Below are 19,595 nucleotides of genomic sequence, written 5' to 3'. Positions count from 1 at the left end.
CTACTTGAAGTGTGGACATTTTGCCGATTAATTTACATAGAAAATTTACGGTGCCAGAAAATGTTTAGATAGACAATGTTTACCTAGCCATGGGTAGTTTCAAAAATAAATGGACACATCTATACTTCCATTTTGAATATGTACAATGTTAATGACTGGCTTTGCAGCTCATTTTGATTCAGGCACATACCTGTTTGGTCCACTATATCCCACTGGCCTCACTTTGCATTGTCCCCTTTCCCCCAGGCAGCCTAGGTTCAGAGCACGATCGGGGAGCTCATTTGGAGTAGATGCCATGAGGGGATGCAGCGTGGGAAGGGAACGAACACGTTAGCCCAGATCCTGGATTCGGCTGCTTGCTGTGCGGCCTTTGTCAAGGTTCTGAACCTGTTACCTGCTTCTCAGGCTTATTAAGGAAGATCATGCCCAAGAAAGTACTTGGTAAAGTAAAATACTTCACACAAATAAAAAGTTGCTGTATTCCATTGTGAAAACTCAAAGCAAGAAGACATGGGCAGCACTTTTTCGTAGGCCTGCCGCCTCTCTCTATTTCCATTAGAACTATTCCAGGGCTAGTTTCTATAATCGCCTATTACAACTAGACTTGGGTTTTCTTATCTAGTTATTACATGAAAATTAGAGTCTGTGATCGAGGGAGGGGGCTACAACTCGGGGTAAGGGTTTTGTTTTTTTTTTATAGTTTTGATAGTTTGATAAGACGACCACGCATCCCAGTTTACTTGAGAATTACCATCCTGGCATGATTATAGTACCTCTCACTCTCAAGTGTCCTCCTGGGGCAGATAATAGGTTGTATGGTCCCCCAAAGTTTTGACCACAGTAAGTATCAAAACCAGGGCCCAAGGTGTGACCATATTCTGCCTTGCCAACCACCCGTCTCCTGTCAGCTCCCTGCTCTGCCGGAGCTTAAATGCACAGGAGCAAACAGCCACATGGAAGTCAACGTAGGACAGCTGGGCTGTGGCTCCTGGCTCAGGTCTGCAGTCTGCCTTCTGCATCCAGATCTTGCCACCAACTGGCTGCCCGGCCTGGGACAGAGCCAGTGCATCTTGCTGGGCCTGCTCAGAAATAGTGGGCCCAGCTTTCTCGCCTGGATGGCAGCAGGAAGCAGACAGTAGAAATGATTTGAAGTTTAACATACATATAACCTGTTAGGGGTTTTAATGACACCTAATAGCGATGGCCCAGACACCAGTCACATTTGTAACTCCTCATCCCTGTAGTGAACAGAGGACATTAGCACGGTGGTGGGAGAAAAGGCTTCCTCCCCCCTTCACCCACTTTCACCCCCATATAGGCCTGCCACATAATCCGGAGCTAACAATCTATTTAGATAGTCTTGGCTTTCTGTGGACATTTTGGAAAGGAAGGAAACACCCTTTCTTCCATCTGAACATAACCCCAGGCCAGACTTCCTTCTGTTCTTTAGAAGCATAATGGCATAGTGCTTTGAATCATCACCTGGATGTTAGATACTCCTCGGTTTATTAAATTATGTCAGCAGCAGTTAATAGCTCTGTGGCCTTAGTAAGTCCCTTCACCTCTGTAAGCAACAGAATAATGAAATCATTTGCATTTCACCCGTGGGCAAAAATGGCCTGGGAAAAGACAGGAGGACACTCTCAGTCAAATAATCTTTGGGCAGAAATTGTCGCATGTCTAACCCTAGCAGCAAGGGAGGCTGGAAAGGTGCGAGGATCTACATGATTATAGTTACCCTAGTTGAGACAGTTCAGGGAGATGAGGGGAAGCATGGATACGGGGTTAGCCAACCGACAATGTTGTCATCCAGCTCCTTCACTTTCTGGCCACGTAAACTCAGAGAAGTTGCCTTGTCCTTCTCAGCTCCCATTTTACTGTGTACAGGGCAATTGGTGGGTTTGTTTAAGATTTAAAAGCAGTCCATTGAAGTAACAATCAAGACACAGTAAGCCCATTTCAGTAAACTTCAGTACCTCCAGTCTTCCTATTTACCTGTCCCCCTACATCCTGTATCACAGCCAGAGATCACGCAGAAATCTCTGGATGGAGCTGAAACAATTCCTATCACCTGTCAAATGCCCTGACCTCCAGGATCTGCGCATCCAGGGCCCCTCCCATGCCAGAACATAGGTGAGTGCTTTGAGGAGGCACAGCTGTCCCTTCTATCATGATCACTGGCCCCGCACTGGCCCCAGGTGGGTAACTGGGAGCCGAAGGGGCATGGAGGGCAGAGGAAAGACGCGGAATTTCAGTTCTGTGATCTAGGCTCCATTTGTCTACAGAGTCTGCACCATTGGTGATTCCGCACTCCTTTGCCATCCCTATTCTCCTGCTGCAAGCCTGCTTTTCCACTTGCACCGAAAATCGTGAGTACGAGCCCAGCTTATGCTCAGACTGCCTACATTTCACATCCTGCCTCTACTGTTTTCTGACTGTGTGACCAAGGCCAAGTTACTCATCTGCTCTTGGCCTTGGTTTCTAGAGCCGTCAAGCAGAGCTGATGTGGATAGTACCTAGCTTCCAGAGTTGTCAGGATGAATGAGGTTAACCCACATCAAATGCTTGGCACATTTTAAGTGCACAGTAAATACTTCCCATTATTATCAGCCTCTCTGATTTTCTATTTCTTCCTCCTCTACACCAGCATCTGACTTTAAGATGTCCTTCCCTGCCTTCTACAATGGACACTGCTAGCCCCACGTGGATTAGCTAATTGGTAACAGCTTTGAGAGCAACAACTCCATCCCTGCCGTATCTTTCTCTGTGATCCAGGCACATCGTTCCAAAAGGCTGTGTGTTTTCTCCTGCAAAATGGATAGCTGCCTCTTGGGGATGTTAGTGAAGATGAGGAGTGGGCAACTCTAAGAGAAAACTCCAGGCAGCTTGAGCGCTGGATGGCAGAGACATGTTTGAACGTGTGTGCACACTTGTGTATGTATTTCAAGCCTCAGGACCTCAGCAGGTTAGTCACACAGCAATGTGTCACCTTGTTTAATGACTTCCTGCCCCTTTTTCCAGCCCCCTGGGCCCTAGATCCTCCACCAGCATCAGGCCTGGGTGCCTTTCATGGGCTACTTCGATTAGTGTCCTGACAGAAGTAAGCACCACTCATAAACAGCCATGTGCCCACTGGCAGAGAGAGGCGGGGGAGTACACAATTCTTATTAATAGTCTAAGCCAAGAGGGCACTCACAGTTTCAGAGCTGAAGGCCTCTGTGTGTGTGTGTGTGTGAGATGGTACAGGGGCAAAAATAATTCCTTGACTTTCAGGCATAATATATAAGCACACACAGTCTCAAACCCTGTAACACATACAGGGCAGGGCAAAAGTAGGTTTACAGTTGTGAGTACACAAAATAGTTTATTCGTGTTACTGTTTATTAATCATTGTGTTGTTTTCCATATGAAAAACTGTAACCTACTTTCACCCCACCCTGTACATTCGCTTGTTACACACAAGCATACTCCTGAGGCCCAGCATGCACACACACAGAGACATGTTCTCTTTCATGGCCACTGTATTCATTTCTGAGGGCATCTTCTCATAAGGAGCCAGTCATGCTGGATTAGGGGCCCACCTTATCCCAGTAGGACCTCATCTTAAATAATAAGGTCAATAATACCTGTATTTCCAAATAAGCTCACATTCTGAGGCACTGGAAGTAGATTACAACATAGCTTTTGTAGGAGACACAATTCAACCCACAACAGCCACTGGGATTGGTTATTATGTCTGCAGAGAATAAACGTAACGTTAGAAGAGAGTGGTGTTACAGAGAGGAGGCAGGTTAAGTTGGACACATGCACATGGACACGTGAGCAGGCCTTTGGAAAGTGTGAGTTTATGCCTATCATACCAAGAACACCTGAAATATGGAAGGGACTCAATAATTTTAGTCCTCTTTTTTCTATAAGGATGAAAAAGAAGTGCATGTGTGTGTTTGAGAGAAAGGTTTTTGCTCGATGAGGGGATAATGAATGTACATCTTGTGTGAGTGGAAAAGATCAGACTGCTGAATTGTGAAGAAAGAATCTGTCTCTGCATTTATTGAGAATGTGGGTATGAAACAAACTGCAAGGTTCTTGCTAAGTGTTAGCTGTTATTGGTATGTATGTATCTTTGTGTCCTATTCATGGATTCTCATGTTATGAGGAAGGAGACCACATGGTCATCGTCCAGTCCCAGGCAGGTGGCCCAGTCCTTTCATGTTCATCCTTATGGGCATTATGTGGGTCACAGGGATCTTCCCCAACAACACGGTTGGCTAGAAGGGTGCCTCTCTGGACGTTCCAGCTGCCCCACAAGCAGGTCCATAGGCCCGCCCATTCCCTGACAAGTGTCCCAAGTTTCTTGTCTGTAAAATTCAAGTTCATAGACTTACATTGAGCACCTGCTGTATCCACAACACTGCCGGGCACTGCACATTAGAGTGGAAGAATGTTGTTAGTCCTCCAGAAGTTCACAAATAACCAGAATCCACAAGGTAAGAAAGGCTATAATAGACTCAAATAGAGCTACGGGGGCACTGAAGAGATTGATTTCAGTCTTGGTAACCAGGGACAAGTTGGTGGCATTTAAGATGTACCACGAATGGAACAAGAATCATAATAATAGAGAGCCAGGCGAGGGCGTTCAAGCAGAGGACGCAGCAGAGTTCAGGCCAAGGCCAGGAAAGGGTGAGTGGCCTGGTTTGTCTGGAGGGTGTGAGCTGCATGACCGAAGACGGTGACCAGTTAGACTGCAAAAATGGGTCAGGGCAAGTATCATGGGAAAGCCCGTTTTGAAAAGAGAAATTCAATCAGATGGGCAGCAAGGTTGTTCTGGCAGCAATGCAGACAGGATGGAGAGGATGCAGGGAGAGCTTGCAGCTGTTGGAAGAGCCTCAGAGAGAGAGAATGAAGGCCCAAACCAGGCAGCCCCCAGCCCCCAAGGGGCTGGAGTGGGGGGTGGCCCAGGGCCTGATCCCAGCAACAGCCCTTCTGTGCTGGGGAATCTGTCTCTCCCTTCCCCTTGGGTCTTGAGATTCCCAGGAAAATGGGGCCTGATGTCAAGGGCATGTGCTCATCTGCCTGCTTGTCAGGCTGGGTTAGATTGTCACCTCAGTCTCTTCCCTCTCACGGCAAGTCACCTGGCTGCTCAGGCTCCACCCTGACACACCCTTCCCTCCACCTCCTGCCTCAGCCGCTCCCTCTCTGGCCCTTTTCCCCTTTTCAGGAAAGTGCTTACAATCTGCCACCTCCTGTTCTCTGCAGCCCGCTGCAGCATTTTCATCTGTCAACTTTACCTATGCCCCAGGGAGCAGGAAACCCTCGGGAGCAAAATAACCACAGGGCTGCAGGTGTGCTGGCCCCACCTTCCAGCACCCTGCAACTCTGTCCTGCCCCCTGGGACCTGCACTCGGTGGGAAGAGAGTTGAGAAGCACAGATGGCCCCCGAGTCGTGGGGAGGCCGGGGGACCAGGAGGTGGGTGCCTGGGTTGGGGACTACCTCCCCAAATCTGCGGTCTCTGTTGATTCCCATTTTCTGAGTTGTAAATTCAAAAAGGAGTGGGGGACTTCTCCCACCACGCTTACACGCTTGGACTGGAGCAGCAGCTTCTTTAATGTTTTCCTTATTGGGAGTACATGTGAGGCATTGTTTGATCATAGGGCTCTACAACTTTAAAAAGTTCAAAAGCATTGGACTGACTATATGAAGGCTTCAAGGACTCTTCAAGTCTTCCTAGTCTATTTTCACTCACTTTTTCCCACAAATATGTATGGAGCACTCACCATGCTCTGCGCACTGTTCTGGGCCCATGAATAAGAGACAAACAGCCAAGACCCTGAGGACATCCGGCATTCTCAAGGAACTGTAATGGAGCCTCCCCCGTTAAAATTCAAAGCTCTCATCACATGGGATTGTCCTGATTGCCACCACATTGCCAAACAATAAAAAGTCAAGAAAGAATCTCCAAATGGGCATGCAAAAGAACAGACATGGGGACACGGGGACTTTCCTTTCCAATCCCACAGTGAATTTGTAGGGGAGGCAAAATTTGAACACTTAAGTCATCTCTTGGCATGACTCAGAGTGTCTGGCAAGAGGACCCCAATTTCCTGCCCACCTTCTCTCTTAGCTGTATTTGTTCAATATTCAGCCTGAGTCCCACTCCCAGCTCTTGTTTCTGAGCCAACTCCTTTATTCTTCATGGTACCAAAGAGCAACCAAGTCTATATACGGGTTCATTCAAGGTCATGTTCAATTCTAGGACATCTTTATTCCTGAGAGTGTGTGAGTCTCCCAAGACAAGTCCCCTAGAGGAAGAAACCTGTACTCAGCTTCCTTCCTGGTGAGGTGATGTGGTGAAATGATGCTAACTTCCGTTAGACAGTTTTGAGGATATAGAAAAAGGGAGGGGCTGATCTTATGGATTAGTATAGAAGCCCATTTCTAGGTGGTCCCAAAGATCCCAAAGCTTCCCTTCTTTGTTCGTTGGTTCCTGTCCTGAAGTGCGTCTGTCTCATTTCTATAGCTCAAGGCTTTGGTTCTTTATAAAGTAAAATCACTCCTAATAAATATAACGTGTAGCTTAAACTATTTATACCACCTATTTATACCTCCATGTGAATGTTGGATGTAGAGGAGGCTTTGTACTGGGGGTAGTAGAAGGGCTGTGGGGACAGAGGTGTGGAGGACGAAGCGATGGCGAAACAGACGCCGGATTTCTGTAGACCCAAGGCAAACCGGACGGCGTTTCCGGGTTGTGAGGGCACAAAGAGTTACTGCTGCGGCTTCATTCCAGTGAAAATCCCACCTTGGATCTCACACTCATATCCCAGGACTGTGGGCTGCACAAAAAAAGACAGAAAAGTGGTGTCTCTGTTTTCCCCGCGGTGATGTTTTTTTCCTCAGGGGTTGAGACTTCCTTTTCCTCTGGGTTCTGACATAGAGATGAGCACGCCCTTATCAGAGAGGTGGGGACCAAAGTCGCCTTACTTACGATCAGGAAGGCACCAACGTCTCCCCAATGCAGGACTTCTAATGCACAACCTAGTGAGACAGAGAGTGATGAGCCCATGGCGTGCAAATGAAAAGTGGGGTATTTACTGAGCCTTAGCGTGGGCTTCCCAGGAAGGAGACTGCCGGAAACCTAAAGGAGAGGACGGAGATGATACCAACCCAGGAAGACCCTGTTCTCTCTTTCCGGTGTTGCTCTCTCTAGGATCCATCACAAAATACGGGCTGGAAGATGCTCCGATTAATTGCTTTCCTGCCCGGAGATGGCACCTCCATCGCCAGTCAAAGTTTTAATTAATCATGCCAGCAGATGGGCTGTCATGGGCCCCAGCAGCCAGGGTAATGAACTCATTTATTATCAGGCTCTGTCAGTGGGAGGCCGCCTAGGCTTCTGGGTAAAGAAGAGAGGCTCCTGACACCAGAGCCCAGGATCCATGCAGTTAGGGGGAAATCTCTGGAAATGCTTTGATTTCAGACCGTCCACTGGCTTTTAGGAAGAGAATGAAAGCGTAGCATGGGTGGGTACTGTAACTCAGTCCAGAGCAAGGGGCCTTGATAACGGTGCTTTAAATGGTGCTAGAGGTTGGCCTGGCCCTCTGGTACCCCCTGCACCCACCGATTCAGGAAGTTAGGGGGACACAGTGTAGCCCTGGCACGCATTCCTAAGCAGGGGCATGACAGGATACTATGGCACACTGGTCCCCGGAGGTCCACGGTCATGCCCTATGGGTGAATTGGTAGATTTTATGCCCTGGGTTGTCTCATTCATTCTTCCCAGCTATGAGTGACAAGAATGTAATAAATGTTGAATTAATGGGAGAATGAATAAGTAAATATTAAGGATTGGGTGCTCAGCATAGAAGCTACCACTATGAAAAAAAAAAAAAACACCCAGCTTTTATTGAGCCCAATTTAGGTCTGAAGCTCTAAGCAGCAGCTGATGAGGAGCCTGGATCTTATCACACTCACAGTTCTTGCTCTGGGGGATTACAGCGTACCTATGTCAGGACTGGGAAAGACAGAACCTGTAACAAGCATGATCATTCAAGTATGAGAAATCAGAGAATGGTCACAGAGTGTCACAGCCAGAAAGGACAGTGAGCAAACCTGGTCTGTCCCTCCCTTGGCTGAGAAGGCTGAGGACCAGCAGAGTGGAGGGCTTGCCTAAGGTCATTCGGCTAGCCGGCAGCACAGGTGAGCCTGGAACTCAGGTCTCCTCACTTCTACCCCTTATTCTTTCATTTTTTTCAGGCTACCTGAAGCCCCTTTTCACAACCTGCTCACCTGAGTCACTCTAAGCAGCCTGCCCTGTGTCCAGCTGCCCTGGGCCCCCTGCTGTGCCTAACCTGCCCTTTGAGTTGGTGTTTGTGTTTTGCCTAGAGAAGAATCCTTTTCTTCTACTCCCACAGTTTGTGTCAGGGAAAACACTGTGCCGTGGCTTGACCTCTGAGGGTACAGTTGGGCATGGGGCCTGCCTGCTGCCTTATGGGGGCCTCCCCATCTGTGAAAAGGGTCTGGGTGTTGCACACCTCACTCTCTGTTGAGCAGTCAACAGGGTAAACAGGGACCGTTTGGTTGGGCCTATTTACTGGTGTGGGAAAGGGAGAACACACCCTTAGTTCCTACTATGAAATCAAAAACTCTCTCCAAGAGGAAGCCTTTCCTGTTAAATGGTACAGTGGAGTGAGCTGCAAAAAACTTGGTTTGTGCTTTTGTAAGAGTGAAAGCAGTCACTTAGCCAGCACTAATTGTGCCAGGTCCTGATACAAGACAGAGGGACTCTAAGTAAATTTTCCATGTTCACACATGTAGTGCACAGTGAAAGCCAGATTTCGATTTAGGTTATTCTGGTTTCCAAATCTGCGCTCTTAGCCACCTTAGTGCAAGGTCTCCTCGGGGAGGCAGCTTGGGGAGGAACAGTCCACCTTTCCCCAGCTCCTTCCCCCTTGGAAGTACATTCACCCATTGCAACTATCGTTGGAGAACTGAATGAATGCTCAGCCTTTCAAAGGCTCTTGAAAACTGGAAAGAAGCTTAGAGGCTGCAGGTTCTTTCTCCAGGGTGGATGCCAGGCTCTGGCCTGGTGCAGAGGCTTTGGAGAGGAGATTGGCTGTGTGTGTGGCTGAAGGACTGGACCCTGGAGCTGGGCGGCTGTTGCCAGGGGCCAGGTAAGCCCATAAAGCAGCAACGCTGCTGGCCTTAGGAAACACACAGTCTGTCTCTGCGTGTGGTCTGTCCTATAGAAACAAGCATGTGGAGAGACAGGTCTCCACAACTCAAAGCAGTGGCACACGTGCAATGATAAATGAAAACACAAACCTTCCTTCGTGCCAGGGAGCAGTAGGGAGTGGTGAGGACTGTGGCCAGCTGTAGCGCATGCCCCCTCAGAGGGACAGCTGCCACTCGGTGGTAGCCATGTGGGAATACGGGCTGTTATCAGATTTTTTAAAAGATTTTTTAATTAATTAATTAATTTAAAAAATTTTTTCAAATACATTAATTTTCAAGAAAGACTATAAATATAGATTTTTTTTACATGAAACATCCTGATATTTTAATGTGGGTTCAAAAGTTTGAAATTTTAAATTCACTGGCTGCCCCTGAGCTGTGGCTTGAGGAACCTGTTGTGGAAGGTGGTGTCTCATGGTGTTGCTTCAGGTCAACTTCAGTGTCGCCCAACAGCTCCAGCTGGGAGAGACCCAGCACTCCACGGGGTCCTGAGTGGCACACAGGGACAGTGGTGGGTGGCTGTGGAGCTGGGCAGATCTACTCTTAGGACCCTGTAAGCCCCAGGACTGAGGAGGACCCCAAAAGGTTGGCACTGCCGACTGGCGGACAGGTGGCTCTTATTTCAATGGAAGGATTCAAAGGGATGCGACCATTCGTGGTCTCCTAAGTGAGGCAGAGCCTGCACCACTTTGATTGTATCCCCCAGGAGAGCCCTGAGAGCTAAGAAACCACCCGATGCTCACGGACTCAGATGGGCTAACTGGCTGAAAGGGACACAGTAAATATCTGTGATAGGAAATCTATCTCAATAAATATCTGCCCAAGTACACAGAATCAGACAGACCGGGCTCCTTGGCTCACCACTCGGCAGCCATATGGTTTGGAGCAAATTAGAGTTTCTGGGCCTCCTTTACCTCATCTCTGTAAAATAAGTGTGAAGCAATCCCAATTAGCTGTGTTGTAGAATGGAATTATTTGATGTGTGGGAAGCGCTTAGTGCGATGCCTCTCTCTTAAGGAGAACTCAATAAATGTTAGTCGTCTCTGCTCTTTCCAAGTCCAAGTCTTCGGGTATCACAGCCCATGGGGCCATTATTTAAGGTGTGCCAGAAACATCAAATGTACACTGGTTTTCAAAGTCTTAGAATGAAAACAAGAACATAAAATATCCCATTACTGCTGTATATATTGATTACATGACATAAATTGGGTTAACAAACAGATCATTAAAATTAATTTCACCTTTTTTTAATCTTATTTATGTACTTACTTATTTTAAAGATTTTATTTATTTATTTTTAGGGAAGGGAGGGAGAGAGGGAGAGAAACATCAATATGTGGTTGCCTCTTGCACGCCCCCTGCTGGGGACCTGGCCTACAATCTAGCCATGTGCCCCACACTGGGAATAGAACTGGTGACCCTTTGGTTCTCAGACTGGTGCTCAATCCATTGAGCCACAACAGCTAGGGCTAGTTTGTTTGTTTGTTTGTTTTTTAATGTAGCTACCAGAAAGTTTAAAATTATAGATATGGCTCATGTTAAAGTTCTGTTAGACAGTGTTGGTCTGGCTCCTAGAATAAGGCCTGAGACAGAGAGGGCCCTTGGGAAGGATAGGTCGAATGAATGAATGAATGAATGATTTTCATAGATTTCTCAGCCTTTGTTTTCTTCCTTGAGCCGTATGCCCTCTCTCTGGCTCCCCTACCCCTACAATGAACGACAACCACAGACGCTCAGCAATCATTCACCCTGAGACAATCCTCCCGCTCCCATACCCCAAGTCACAGGGACAGAGGCCCCAGGAGAGGGAGGGCCTTGAGAAGGACACAGCCAGTAGATGACAGAGCAAAGAGTGGAACCAGAGTGAGTGTGCCAGAGCACAGGCACTGATACATCACCTTGAGGCAAGCGAAGATTCTCAGGGTAGGACAGAGTAAGTGTTCACATGGCTACTAGCCTAAAATACTCTCTCAGGAGACTAGGCCATCCCTCCCTCTGAAACCGGGACCTTCAAATTGAGGTCAAGCCTCACCCCCACCACCCACCTCTCTATGAAGCGTTGAGGTTGCAGCCCTTCAAGGCGGAAATCAACATCGCTCTCATTTGGGGCGCTCTGTCATGGCTTTAAGTAAAAGGGCCTTAGGGTGTCCTTGTAATAGTGATAATAGTATTGAAAAAAGCCAAAAGATTTGGCAATAGCTCTTTAGAAGTCTCTGAAACCATTAATATCATTGATCCAGGGATGTTGCCAGTTGGCACTTGCTGGGCTGTTACTTTCTCTCTGTTCCCCTAACACACACACACACTTTACCGTCAGCACCACCAATGCAAAATCAGGGCCCAGGGAACCGTGTGCTAGTCAGTAAAAGATTTTGGACCATTCACTTAGGGCCAATTAACTCCAAATGTGTGACTGTTACATAATGTCATAAACACTTACAGGGAGGAAGGCTGAGAAAAGCAAATGAAAAGGACCAGAGTGCACAAGAGTGGTGAAAATATAAGAAATACCTAAGACAGGGGTTTTTTGGGGTTCCCCCCCCACAGTGTTCATCACTTGCTGGAGTGGCCATGAGTCTCTCTGTCTTATTTCTTTAGGACCTCAGAACACTTTACAGGTCACATTCTTTGTACCCAAACCCTGATAAGGCATGTGGGTAAGCAGAAGCTGGTCTTTCCATTGAGTGGACAGGACAGAGTGCCAGCTTGAGAACCCACAGCATAGCTAGAGCAGAACTAGAAGCCAGGCCTCACAAGTCACAGACATCCAACAACAGCTCACTCCCCAGATGCTGTGAGGCATAAAAGGAGGAACAAGGCTTCGTTCACACTCTTGAGAATCAGAATCTGGTGAAGAAGAAAGAACCGAAACCCTAGTGTTCAAGGTGTTCAACTCAGACCAAAGCAAGTCAACAAGTAGCCACAACTGGACAGGGTTGTAGACATATGTCACAGAGACTGCTAGAAATGTTGGCACTAGTACCAACTAGAACTTGGAGCCTTTTTATTTGGGGGTAGGCACTTGAAGCCTGGAGGCATGAGGAGAGCAGGTGGATAAGCCAATTGTCCTTGCTGGTAACCAAACAGCACTTGGCTGAAGAATGACCTTGAAGTTGCTCTTCAGACTTAGTCTTTGTGCAAGACGGTAACAGACAGCCTGAGGAAAAGGAAGTAGTTTGGACCAGAAATCATCCTTTTGGTCATGACTGTTATTGGTGGCCTTGCCATCTTTCTTAACTAGCAGTTTTTCAATAAAACTGAACTTACTGTTTATTCTCAGTGCTCCCACAGTGATGCTTTCCCAGAGCTGGGAGCGCTGAGCTGTGGGAACTAGGTTTGGCGGCTCCCTGAAAAAACGTCCGCCTGCTGAGAGCTCCAGTTGGCTTTCTGCCACCGTGATGAACATAACACAAAGCACAAAAGTGGGGCAAGTGGAAGAATGAATTGCAATAAAGGAAATGAAGCAACCTGTGAAAAACCAGCAAACAAGGCTACATCAGTAGTGAAAGTCAATGAGGCAAACGCCATCTGGCCCTGAAAATGAATGGAGCAGAAAAGGAAGGCCTCTCCTCCTGGGGATTTGTGCTCCAGCTGGATGCAGGGTCGTGTTCACGCCTGCCTGAGACTAGCCTGGGTCAGGGGCAAGGGTGGGGGTGGGGCACAGGTTAATATGTTTCTCCAGAGCAGGACATTGGACAGAGACTTTTTTCTCTTGATTACCTATCAGAGCATAGTTTCGCTTAGTGGAAACTCTGCAGCAGGAAGGAGTTATAGTTGCTGCTTCGTTTCCATCCCCACACAGAGCAGAAATGAGGCATTTGAAGACAATGGAATTGCCCATGAGAAGCGCAGCTGGTTTGTATCTGACCACTCGCATTCAGTCCTGCATTCACCCATCCTTCCATTCACTCACCCCTCTCTTCCTCTCCTTTCCACCACCACTGCTTTACACCATTGCTAGGGCCTCCTGTCTGGCTGGCCTGCCTCCCTCTGAGCTCTCCTCCCTCCACATGACCTCCAGAACCTCGTTTTAAGCCCAAATCTGCTCTGATGCCTCCTGATCGTCCATGACTCCCCACTGCCCACATACAATCCTTCCCTTGATAGAACCGCTCCAACTAGCTAGCCTCATCTCTCTCTGCATCATCCCTCCCCTACTCCATTCATGCCTAACTATCACAGGCCACCAATGATTCACACTGTTTCTTGCTTTGGACTCTTTGCTTATGCAGGGACTCATCCTGGAACATCTTCCCTTTTGTCTTTTCCCACATTTCCTTACCTGTATGCCTGCTGATATCACAAAATACAAAGACCAGGTACGGCAGCTATGAAAATGTACTGCTCCTATTTCGTGCTGCATGGGTGTAGTTGACAATGCCCCCAGCTGCTACCCTGCTGGACCTGCCACTCTTCATGTCAAGACTGAGATGCCTGTGGGCTGCTTCCAGCCACCAACTGAGCACGGTGGGTCACTAAGGCAGCCCCATCCAACAAAACTTGGGATTCCCCCAATGGGTAAGTTTGGTCCACACACTTCCCATTGGTCCAGCCAAACTGTTCTTGGAAATGCCCTGCAGTCAGAGACCCTTCCTGCCCCCTTTTCCTCTTCCCACAGGTATCACGCATGCACTGTGGTCTGAGGGCTCTTCCTGCCTTCTCCTGCTCCCTCCACCAATAAGTCCCTTGCATGTCTAACCCTCTCTTTGCATATGCTTTTCCATGGGCTTGAGCTAATTATGCCAAGTCAGCACCACTTCTTTTTTTGAAGACTTCCCTAGCCTTCTTTGTAGAATTGAACCCTGTCCCTTCACACCCTTCCCCTCTACCTTATACGTACTTTCCATGTTTGCACCAATAACTCTTCCCTGTAATTATCTGTTTATATGGCTGCCTCTGTCTCCCAGACTGTAGACTCCATGAGGCCAATGAGTTCAGTCTTATTTGTCTTAACCTCATTGCCTAGCCTAGTGCCTGTTACATTCATGAATATCATAATTGTTTATGAAATAATGAATAATTGATCTATTTACTCATCAGTTCCAGTTGTTCTAGATCATGTGGTAGGTACAGGGGATAGAGAAATTATTGAACAGGATTCCCTTCCTTTAAGGTACTCTGAGGTTGGTTGGTGGGATTAGTACGCAGATAACTCTTCGATAAGTGAGAATGGACTAGCTGCTATCAAAATAGTTCTAGCAAAATGAAATAAGAGGAAGGTATGATTAATTTTCAGTGGGTGGTGGAGGCAGGAGGAGGCATCAGAAAAGGCTCCCTAGAGAAAGTGGCATTTGGACTGGGACAGGTGGGATCTGTGGGCCAATGCACAGCCTGTGTGAGAGGAGGGTGGCCAGAGAGACTGCATGCACAAGGGCACAGAAGGGTGACGTGATGAGGGCTAGTTTGTTAATTTCATTATGAAAATTTTCCAATGCACACAGAAAAGGAAAGTGTCTGGCTTGTTTTACCTTCTGTTTTGTTGCTGCTGCTGCTGAAGAAGGCTTTGTTTATGTGATGTTTGTTTACTCTGCCTGATTACCTAGTGTCTCCATCTGCCTCAGCTCCCTGCCCGTGTTTGTTTTGAGTCTCTCCACACTGTCAGTCTCCTTGACTGACTTTGCAGGTTCACATCAGGCAGGTTCTGAGGCCAGGAAGACACCTGGGAGGCTTCAGGCATTTGGCTGGACAGGCAGGAGCCTTCAGTGACTATCTCCAGCTGACAAGTCCCTGGGCAGAGGACTGACTGGCTCCTATTATCAGAGCCCAGTGGCTCCTGAAGCTGGTGTGGATGTGGGGGCGGGGGGACACAGGCATCATCCACCTGGCCCACCGTCATCTGTTGTTGGAAGGCATCAACTGGCTGCTGCTTGAAATCCCTGGCCTAGGGAGGTGGGCAAAGGGAGGTAGGATGGGGAGGAGGAAAGAACCAACTGCCTTCAGGCTGGATGTTGCTGGCTCTGTGCTGGCCAACTTTGCCTGCAGCTTTTGGGTGCACGCAGAGCTCGGCTAGCAGGTGGCACTCTCAGCAACGCGCAGCTGCAGGTGAGCTCTGCCTCTCAGCAGGCAGGCTCTTCAAGGGTGTGCTGGCAGCAAACACTCAAGATCTCTGGGAGCTCCAGGGCTCCTTTAGAAACACTTTTGGTCTGGAGACCTATGGAGACCAGCGAGGGCGTGAGAGGCCATGTCTTCAATACAACCTGAGACCCTGCTCCCTGCCCTTGCCCTTGCCCTCTGTTAGATCCGCAAATGAGCTCTCAATTATAAATTTCAGGAACACAGAAACTTGGAGAACCCAGGAGTCCCTTATTCCATACCCCTCAGGGCTGCTGCTCCTCCAAAGAAAAATTCTCAGCAAGGATGAGCCAGGACTTCCTCCAAGTACAATGTACCTATCTTCTACAAAGATTTTAATCATTGTTGTCAATGGTTACTCAATATTCCACTCTCTCTATATACATCATCATTTTAAAATTACATGAATTCTTTCTGATTATTAAAGTGCTAACCACATAAGCAAGTATTTTCCCTGCACATTCCCTAACCTCACCCTTTCCCAGAAATAATGAGCTCTATCTAATTGGATGCATGGTACCGTTCCGCAGTCTTGGAATATGGCATTTTAACATAGAAATGTGGGTGGAGTTCCTTTTTTTCTTCTACACATAGGTGATCATTGTGCATATTGTCCTGCAGATTATATCTTTCAGTTAATAACGTGACTTTGAGATTTGTCCCTGTCAGTCCTTCCAAGTCTATGACATTCTCTCTGATGCGGGTGGTTTCAGGGCCTCAGACTTCATCACCCTCGTGTTGACAGAAATTTCAGGTTTTTTCCAGTTTGTTTCAATGTTAGAGTGATAACTGCTCTGCTCCTCACTTCCCAAGCTCTTTGAGAAGGTAATGTCTGCTGTTCTCTCTCTGAGAGAGTACCAAACAACTAGAATCCCTGGGTTGAAGAGTGTGTGCATTCTTAATTGAATAGCACGCTACCAAATGGCCCTCAGAAAGAGCACACTAATTTATCCGCCTACCCACAGGGTGGGGCAGATGCTCCTGGCTGGCCTAACCAGCATCCATCTCATCTCTTTTTCCCTTGGTGCCTTTCACAGCAGGAGCTGAAAAAAAGACAAATAATCACTCTCCCAGCCCCTCCTGCAGCTAAAGTGGCAAAGTGACATCTTTCTGCACATGCAAAAGAAGAGAGACACTTGAAAGCATCTTGGAGTAGAAACATGGTTCTGGGAAAACTTTTGTTGTTCCCAATGTGCGGGAAGGATGCAATGCGGGCCACCCCTCCTCCTTGCTTTCAGGCTTAGTAGTCCACTTGAGACAAGGAGATTACAGCCACAGATCACAAATCAACACACTAAGGATGCCAGAGCAAAAAGACAGAAAGAGCCTGGGTAGCTAGTGGCATCACTGAGCAGCTGGACCGATGCCAGCAGCCACCTACTCAGGATGTCTTATTACAGAAGAGAAATAAATCTTCAATTGTTTAAGCTCCTGCTAGTTGGGTAGAATCAGTTACTAGTAGCTGAATGAACACCTAAATGAGACAGAGTATTGGTGCCAGGTACTCATTTTTGTTTTGATTTAACCTTGTTTTTTCATACACTTTGGTAAAGGTACAATCTTCTGGTTACTCTGTTGAACAATAAAATGATAATAGCAATGATTTATTCACTGTCTACTTTATTTGCATTATCTGATTTTACAAAAATCCTGAAGGGCAGTTTAATTGTCTTTATGTTGAAGATGAAGAAGCCAGAGACTAATAAAGCTAAATTCCTAGCCCAGGTTCACAAAGAATTCCGACCTAGTTCTAGCTGTTCCCATAGGTCCCATTGTTCAACGCAGCGCAGGGTGGCTTACTTAATCCAGTAACAACACCAGTAGTAGCAGTAAGGTGCCTGTGTGTGTGGTGGGAGTCATGCCATTTGCCTGTCAAGGATAATGGGAACCTCCTTTGCTTCGGCCAGTGGGTCAAGGTCTTGCTCCATATCCCAAGGCACAGGGAATCTACCATCCTGTTGTGGGGAGAAGCCAAAAGTGGACTTTCTTTTATACTCTGTGATTCAACTTGAGAGCTCAAGTACAAGTTGAAAGAAAAGGAGACATGTCTCCTCCATGCTGAAGGCAGTCCCATCCTCCTCCAGGAATGTCTTAATCACTCAATAATATTTACTGAGTCCCTGCGCTGTGCCACGCACAGTTGTGCATCGTGCATGGAGAACAATAAACAAGACTGACAAGGTCTTTGCAGTCTTGGAGTTTACATCATCGAGATCCAGCAAACTTTACCGTTCTATAAGAATTTTTCATTAATCACCTGTTCTTCAGTAGTGTATTCTGAATGGTGACCCTGCATGACTACAAGATTCTGATGTGCCCTGTGAGTCACCAAGGACAACATAATGGCTACTGTAGTTGTGGTAATATGCACATTTTGTTGCAATCTAATACTTTTTTTGAAAATAGGTAGTCCATGTAAGACATCTATATTTTCCATAAATATTTAATTAAACCAATGGCCTGTTCTGAGACCACACAGAAAAATGCACACCTTTACTCTACAGGAGATATTCATAGTTTTGTTGGGTTTCACTCATTTATATGTTTTGCTTTTATGCATCCTTTTGTCTCTCACCAGCTACTATGTCCATCAGGGGAGGAGCCTTCCTAAGCCTGGGCACATCCCACTGACAACATATAGCTCAAACCACTGCTGCCCCAAACAAGGGAAAGAGGACAGGTCACATTGAAGGGGGGGAGATCTTGTCTGCTTCCTCATATGTCTAAGTCTTCCCTTGGGGCCCTGCCCTGGGAGGGTTCCTCTAACAGTCAAAGGAAAGGTGTCAGGAGAATGAGGTCCTAATGCATTGGCCCTTCTCCTGTGGTCCTTTCAGCTTCTGTAAAATGACCTGATGGGGTGAAAGCTCTCCAGGTTTCCCCTCAACACTTTTCTTCTCTGCTTCTAGATTTCCTGGGCAGAAACCAGGGGAGAGTTTGGGATTTGTTTCTGTTGACCTGAAAGGAGCCATCTGCCGGGAAGCCAAAAAGAGGCCAGGAGTCCCAGTGCTTCATAGCAGGCACACACAGACCTGTCCTGCCCCATCTGTACCCTCAAAGCAGGAATGAAGACATTCTTGATTTCTTGCCATGGGGAAGGCTTAGAAGTGGAGAAGACATAGGGGAGGCAAGGTAGGATTATACCACAGAGGGAGATCAGGACAGAGAAAGGAAAGCTCACATATGGAAAAGGACACTTGTGGTAGGGAAAGAAATTTTATTTCCAAGCTTTTAAGAGAATAATACAAACAACAGAGAGTTTTAAAAAACCCTAAAAACTGGTTTAAAAAAGTACTTGACAGTGTCCCTTGAATACCCATGGATGATGCAGCCATTGTGCAATGACAACAGGAAACTGCAGGTGACCACCCAGTGGCCTTCTGTGGCAGAGCCCCAGGAACCAGGAGCCAGGCCCGAGGGCCAGTGCTCCCTGCCAGAGTCCCGGGCCCCACCTCAGTGCTGGGGAAGGACCAGGGAGCACTAGCACTGAGGGCTTAGCCAAACAGCAGCAGGGAATATTCAGACTGGCCTTCACCCCACTCCCTGGGACATACCCAGCCAGTCCCTCCTGTCTGCTGCAGCAGCTCTCAGCATGTGCCGAGGCTGGAGGGGGCATGGCACTGAGCGTGTCCTGGCCGTGGGTGGGGATAGGCAGCAGGGAAAGTCGCTCCTGGATTGATAGCTTTAAAGGCTGAAGCCACAGCAGCAGGACTGTGCTCGAGATACCCATGGGAAATCTGTACTTCTCTCTAGCTCTGTGTGCGTGTGTGTGTGTGTGTGTGCGTGTGTGTGTGTGTGTGTGTGTCCTGTAAACACCTTTGAGCCAAATAACCATAAAATAAAGTAACAAGGGCACAAAAAGACATCCATCTCCAAACCTAAGCCCTCTTTGAGCCCACCTGAAATTGGGAGTTCCAGTTTGGAAGGTCTGGAAGAGAGGAAACCCCCCCCACTCCACCTCTGGCCGCGCACACCAACATGTCCCTCCCTACACTGTCCACCCAGAGTCATGAAGTCATCCGTGTTAGAATTCCTGCCCATCAGGTGAGCCCAGGGGCTGCAAAAACTGCACGTGATCCCTGCCAGCCCACACCCGTCCCTCTCCCTCCCCCCGCCCCACTGCCAGTGGATCCTGGCGCAGAGAGAAACCAAAACAAACTCAGGGGGAAAGCAGGGCAGGCTACAAGTGCTTCTCCCTCCTCTGCCCTTTGCATTTTTTTCTCCCTCCACATGTGCACATGAGGGCACCACTCCAAGGCCAGCTCCACCTTCTGCAGCCTCCACTTCTCCCACG

This window comes from Pteronotus mesoamericanus, unplaced genomic scaffold (genome assembly GCF_021234165.1).
Source record: "Pteronotus mesoamericanus isolate MK-2021 breed Mesoamerican mustached bat unplaced genomic scaffold, CSHL_Meso_final contig_90, whole genome shotgun sequence".
In the NCBI taxonomy this organism is placed as follows: Eukaryota; Metazoa; Chordata; class Mammalia; order Chiroptera; family Mormoopidae; genus Pteronotus; species Pteronotus mesoamericanus.
The sequence above is the reverse complement of the archived record's forward strand: the minus strand, read 5'-3'. Positions refer to the sequence as shown.